The following is a 5,853-nucleotide window of genomic DNA, read 5'->3' as shown; positions in this document are numbered from 1 at the left end:
GTTCGTTCTCTTCATGTCTCCATGGTTAGCATCTACTCTGGCTGGGGGTACTGATTTTCCATCTGAAGTCATGATCTAGAAGTTCTATTTAAGGAAGTTTATTTAAGTGAAACATATACCACTTTAAAGAAAAACATTAAAAATGTTATAGTAGAGGTGGTTTGAGGATAGGGTATGTAAATGGGAATCACTACATTAAGGAAGACTGTGACACATGAATGAGACTTCAATTTCAGCTCCTCTCTTCAAAGAGACAGTTATTATTCCTAATTCAACCTTCAGGCTGGCTTTCAGAAAAGCATATGCATACTATCTTGAGCCTTACTCAATCAGTTATAGCACTTGATTTTACAAGACCAAAACAACAACAAAAACAGAGATAGACAGGAGGACATAGAACAAAAGGAGATCATGACAAGATTTTTAGGGTAACATTTTGAAGATAAAACACTTGAGTTAGCCCAGCTGGCATGACTCAGTGGTTGAATGTTGACTGTGAACCAGGAGGCCATGGTTCGATTCCTGGTCAGGGCACTGCTCGGGTTGCGGGCTCAATCCCCAGTGTGGGGCCTGCAGGAGGCAGCTGATCAATGATTCTCTCTCATCACTGATGTTTCTATCTCTCTCTCCCTCACCCTTCTTCTCTGAAATCAATAAATATATATATATATTTTTTTGCAGAATTTTATGATTTTATTAACACAAATACAATGTGTACACAATGTGTCTATTCGTTTTCTTCGCTGCGCAGCCTGGCAGTGGGATTGGTGACTCTGATGGCCAGCTGGGCTGCTTTCCACAGTGGCTTTGCAGTTCTTTGAGGAGATGTTGTGAGCAGTCTCAGCTCAATAAGATTTGTTGCACATCAGCAGCACTTCAAGCTCCTTGACGTTATGAACCAGGAACTTCCAAAAGCCACTGGGCAGCATGTGCTTTGTTTTCTTGTTGCTCCCATAACCAATGTTGGGCATCAAGATCTGGCCCTTAAATCTTCTACACACCCTATTGTCAATGCCTCTGGGTTTCCGCCAGTTCCGCTTAATTTTGGCATATTGGTCTGACTGGTGCCGGATGAACTTCTTGGTCCTTTTTTTGACAATCTTGGGTTTCACGAGGGGTCTGAGGGCAGCCATGGTGCCGGGTAGGAGATGGCTGCCACCTCTGTAGGCAGCGCCGAGGAAGAGAGCAAGAAATACATTTTTAAAAAACTTGAGTTAAATGTATGGTAAACTATCCTTTATAATGAGAAGAGGACACATAAGAAGACACTACTCTCCATTTCTCATGACAATTAAAATGCAAATAATTCCCACTGAGAATCATGATTATTTACATGCCATGCACAAGCTGTTCTTCTGTATATAACCTTGTAGGCATTTGAACTTAACGAAATATGGCTTTATTAATTCTATAGTCAGGATTTCTCTACAGCACTATTTCTCTACAGCATAATCCCCCCCACCCCCCGATTTAAATATATGTATGCGAAAAACTACAGGACACTGAAAAAAGAGATAGAGGAAGACATAAACAGATGGAAGAGCATACCGTGTTCATGGATTGGTAGAATCAACATCATCAAAATGTCCATATTACCCAAAGAAATCTATAGATTCAATGCAATCCCCATTAAATTACCAACAGCATATTTTACAGATCTAGAACGAACGCTCCAAAATTTCATCTGTAATAAAAAAAGACCTCGAATAGCTGCAGCAATCCTGAGAAAGAAGAACAAAGTAGGTGGAATCTCAATACCAGATATCAAGCTGTATTACAAAGTCACTGTTCTTAAAACAGCATGGTGCTGGCACAAGAACAGACATATAGATCAATGGAATAGAATAGAGAACCCAGAAATCGACCCAAACAACTATGCCCAATTAATATTCGACAAAGGAGGCAAGAGCATACAATGGAGTCAAGACAATCTCTTCAATAAATGGTGTTGGGAAAATTGGACAGATACATGCAAAAAGATGAAACTAGACCACCAACTCACACCATACACAAAAATAAACTCAAAATGGATAAAAGACTTCAACGTAAGATGGGAAACCATAAAAATACTAGAGGAATCCATAGGCAGCGAAATCGCAAACATATGCCGAAGGAATTTCTTCTCTGATACTGCTCCTAGGGCAATGAAAACTAAAGAGAAAATAAACAAATGGGACTACATTAAAATAAAAAGCTTTTGCACAGCAAAGGAAACCATCAACAAAACAGCAAGAAGGCCCATTGCATGGGAAAACATATTTGCCAACGATATCACCGATAAGGATTTAATCTCTAACATTTACAGGGAACTCATGCAACTTAACAATAGGAAGATAAACAATCCAATCAAAAAATGGTCAATGGACATAGATAGACACTTTTTGAAAGAGGACATACAGAAGGCAGAAAGACATATGAAAACCTGCTCAAAGTCACTAATTATAGAAGAGATGCAAATCAAAACAACAATGCATTATCATCTCACACCTGCCAGAATGGCTATCATCAACACATCAACAAACAACAAGTGTTGGAGAGGATGTGGAGGAAAAGGAACCCTTCTGCACTGCTGGTGGGAATGCAGACTCGTGCAGCCACTGTGGAAACAGTATGGAGTTTCCTCAAAAAACTAAAAATGGAACTCCCATTTGACCCAGTGATCCCACTTCTAGGAATATATCCCAAGAAACCAGAAACACCAATCAGAAAGGATATATGCACCCCTATGTTCCTAGCAGCACAATTCACCATAGCTAAGATTTGGAAACAGCCTAAATGCCCATCAGCAGATGAGTGGATTAAAAAACTGTGGTACATCTACACAATGGAATACTACACTGTGGTAAAAAAGAAGGAACTCTTGCCCTTTGCAACAGCATGGATGGAACTGGAGAGCATTATGCTAAGTGAAATTAGCCAGTCAGAGAAAGATAAATACCACATGATCTCACTCATTTGTGGAATATAGAGAACAACATAGACTGATGAACAGAGACAGATCCAAAGCCAGAGAAACAGCGATCAGACTATCAATCCCCAGAGGGAAAGTAGGGGAGGGTGGGGGTAAGGGGGAGAGATCAACCAAAGGACTTGTATGCATGCATATAAGCCAAACCAATGGACATGGACAACAGGGGGATGAGAACATGAGTGGGGTGGGGGGAGGTTGGGGGTTAATGGGGGAATGAGGACACATTTGTGATACTTTAACCAATAAAGAAATTAAAGATAAAAAAAAAAGAATGCACACTAATATTTCCCCTGGCATATGTGGCGATGGTAGCTTTTGCATATAAATTACTGACTACTCAGTTAAGTTTCACTATCATTCTGCAAAAGGTTCAGCATATAGAGTTATAGCTATAATGTAAATTAATTTCTTATTAGAAAATCATCTTAGCTTGTACTTCATAGAGCTTAGAGCAAGTCTAAGCATGCTTAACTGGTTTGGAAGATGTAAAGTCAAGTAAGTGATGATAAAAGGGGGTAGTAGCATTCTCCCAGGAAGAGTGGTGCTTCAATGAGAGCAGAGACTACGGAACTAGAATTCTCTTGGCAGCCATTTCTCCTATTGGGATCCAATAACCATCCAAGTAAATAAACACACCATGAATGTTACTGGATTTCAGAGTCCACTGAGAGACAACAAGCTGATTCAGTTATTACTAAGAACCTATGATTCCAGAGATTCAAAGCCAGGACCATTGAGTTACTAACTCATTAATAATTAATGGGTACAAAAACTAAACCAGACTAATGCAACTCAGAACAAAGATGAAAAACACATTAACCATGAGACGGGGTGTGAGGGTAGAAGGTGCCAATTTCTTTCAGCATCAAACTCTTCTACAAAAGGACCTGAGCTGACACAGAACTATTTGCCACAGGCTCCTAGAGATAAAGGTGGCTCCCAAATCCTGGGAAGACAACAGCACAAATTAGATAATATTGTGTCCTTGTTTAATTGTTGCCATTATGTGTTGCAAAATATAACCTGAGGCAAACAGCAAAGACTAAAGCTTGCCTGAATTTCTTCCTTCTCTTCACAGTGACTGCTTATAAAGTCTTGCCCAGTCATCTTTTCCTGTTTCATAACCAATTGCCATCAAGTCTTCCCAGTTGAATGGCCATGAGTTCAGGCAAGACGTTAAGTGTTTCGGGTTGAAAATAGGACCCCACTGCACAGAGCTCTCCACATGTTGTCCCTTTCCACCTACACCTCTCCCCCTGTCACCAAGGAACCTGGGGGAATTCCCAGAGGGTCGCCTGCTCACTGCACCTGCAAGTCAACCACAGGACACACCTCAGCTCTCCTCCAAAGACAAGGCCTGGTGGGACTACACCTGTGTTGGCAAGTATAGTGGTATCATTTGTCTACAGGCCTGTGACTTCAGGTTCTATGTCAGGTGCCCTTGTCACTTAAACTCTGGGGCTTTCCCCAGATGTGGCTGCATTTCTGCATTAGGCAAATCTGGATCTCCCTCTCCTCTGGGGTTTTCCCCAGCTCACTGATGCTAGCCTCACCACTTAGCTCTGCCACTCTTCCACTTCCCATTTATAGTGGCGTGCAATGCTCTAACCAGTAATTAGAAAACGGGCCCTCCTTCTGGGAGACTTAAAATACTTCATGACTGCCCAGTTTCCTTCACAAAACCCCGGTGAGGAAGGTTTTGTTATTCATGCTGTTTTTACATTTTGGTCCTATTTTATTGATGCAGATACCAAGGCACCAAGATGTCTGAATGGCTTTCTGGACACCGTGTGATCCTATTCCCTTGGCACTGTGTTTTCAAAAGCCTCTGATTGTGCTCTTCTGGAATGCACTGTTCAGATCAAGGTGTGTGGCTAAAAGTATTTAGCCTTGGTATCTGGCAGTAGTAAAAAATGTTAATAATCACCATTAATGCCAGAGACCTTGGCTCCTTATTATTTAAACAAGAATTAAGAAAGATATGTTGTTAGACTTTTGCTCAAGTAATAGCTTTTATGTCCAACTTAAGTGCATACTCCTTTGCTGCTTCTGAAACAATGTAATGTCCACGGGCAAGTGCATGGCCAGGCAGTCCATGCAGCCTGCACTCCATAACATGCACACAAAACCAAGCCTCCCAGGGAGCCAGAGTAGCACATGGATTAAGATAGAAAACACGAGAAGTGGACTTGCCAAGGTCCAAAGGTCTGGGCAAGAACGCAGAGAGCCAAGTCTCTGGAGAACAAACAACCAGGCAGCAGGTCTCCCAGGAACAGGACGTCCTGCTGCATTTCCAATTATCCGGGCTTCTGGGAGGGCGTCCTCGCTTACCACATGCCCCCTCCTCCCCCCGTACCCCAGGGGCTCACTTCTAGGCAGAGCAACAGGATACTCCACAGAAAGAACAGCAGGCCATCCACCAAATTACATTTCCACATATTGCAAATTCAGTTGCTGCAGGCCGATTCTCAGAGCAGTTTACTTTGAGGGAGAAGTGATAAGAACAACTTCCCCCATCCAGACTCAGTGTTCAATTCTTGTCATTATCTAAATAGACTGTTAGGCCCGTAAGTTGCCTACAATACGACCACACCCAGTCCTCACACGGGAAGTTCTGTTAATATAGTAAACCAGGATTATGAAGGAAGAAGAAAATAGTAAGTGAAGCGAAGCCTGGAGAGGGCAGATAAAAACGCATCAAGTGGCATCTAGCCGTAAGTCATAAATCAAGAGAATTACGTAACACCAAGCAAAGATTCTTCCTGTCTCAACATTTGAAACTAAACTCTGAAATGCATTTGAAATATGAGAGCAGGGTAAACTAGGCCCTTGCTTTCTGTTTATGTTGTTTTGCTGTTTTCAGCCTAACACTTAGAAGATGA

At 41.7% G+C, this 5,853-nt stretch overlaps 1 pseudogene; it reads right to left on the bottom strand.

Annotated features, from left to right (window-relative positions):
• Positions 1-727: 727 nt before the first annotated feature.
• LOC118656357 lies at positions 728-1,203 on the bottom strand (annotated as a pseudogene).
• Positions 1,204-5,853: the final 4,650 nt, after the last annotated feature.

This window comes from Myotis myotis, unplaced genomic scaffold (assembly GCF_014108235.1).
Source record: "Myotis myotis isolate mMyoMyo1 unplaced genomic scaffold, mMyoMyo1.p scaffold_m19_p_5, whole genome shotgun sequence".
Lineage (NCBI taxonomy): Eukaryota > Metazoa > Chordata > Mammalia > Chiroptera > Vespertilionidae > Myotis > Myotis myotis.
This window is presented reverse-complemented; position numbering and strand designations above follow the sequence as displayed.